Source organism: Cucurbita pepo, unplaced genomic scaffold (assembly GCF_002806865.2).
Source record: "Cucurbita pepo subsp. pepo cultivar mu-cu-16 unplaced genomic scaffold, ASM280686v2 Cp4.1_scaffold004213, whole genome shotgun sequence".
NCBI classification, from domain to species: domain Eukaryota; kingdom Viridiplantae; phylum Streptophyta; class Magnoliopsida; order Cucurbitales; family Cucurbitaceae; genus Cucurbita; species Cucurbita pepo.
This window is the reverse complement of record NW_019650200.1, coordinates 1-861: the sequence shown is the minus strand read 5'-3', so window position 1 is coordinate 861 and position 861 is coordinate 1. Positions and strand designations below refer to the sequence as shown.

General features: G+C 41.6%; 1 long non-coding RNA gene across 1 annotated transcript; it reads right to left on the bottom strand.

The window, feature by feature from the left end:
* Positions 1-788, bottom strand: LOC111787026. Its single transcript, XR_002813872.1, has 3 exons — positions 625-788; positions 120-521; positions 1-27 (listed from the first exon to the last, which is right to left on the bottom strand). It is a non-coding gene; the product is annotated as an uncharacterized LOC111787026 (long non-coding RNA).
* Between the last annotated feature and the right edge of the window lie 73 nt (positions 789-861).

Here is an 861-nt window from a genome sequence, read left to right as displayed (position 1 = left end):
TCCGTATAGAAGCAATCCTCGAGGCCACTGTTAAGCATCATTGTAATATTTACGATTAAACTAACCAGAAATCGAGATAATGAAGAAATAATGAAAGACATAGAAAGAAATTGTCTTACTCTTAGACCGATTTTTTGAGCTTCCTGGGAGAACAGTAGTGGGAAAATGATCAGTTCTCTCAGTGCTTTAAGGGCATCGGAGTTTCCAGCAATCGCTTCCTCAGCTCTCCACTGGTTTTCGCTACCATTACCATGATTACCACTCCTACAGCTCTGATCCTCCATGTAAAAGCACTAAGAATTAATCTCTAAATCCGTACTCGAACTCGGAAGTGAAATTCTTCTCAGAACCAAAACGAAGAGAGCAAAACAGCCAACTACACGTTTAAACTGGATTCTATTCCAGCGCGATCATTTTCCGTTTCTTCATTCCATTGCCGTTCCTCCAGTTCCACATGCTGCCGAAAATTTCCTTCACACAGAGCCAGCACTGCTGCGCGCTTCTGTATTCCTTCTGTTTTTCTACGGAAGCAAGTGGATTATAAGCAAGTAATAATCTACCAAACTATCTAAATTTCATGTTAACCAAACAGATAAGATTCAGGAGGTAAAAGAATTAGAGTACCTTCAAATTTTTGGAAGTAAGAGAGGGTGGATGTGCTGCAATGTTAAGGAAAGATGGTGAGAGTGAGCAGAAGGAATCCAATATCGAGAGAGTTGCTTCCGTCGGGGGTGCTGTATAAGGTTCGACGGCTAGCTGCCAGCTGAAGTTCCCGCCAACAGGGCCCAGCTGCTGGGGAGCAAAACGAAGAAAAAAGTTTCAGAAAATGAAAAATAATAGTAAGAAGAAGAAGAATAAGAC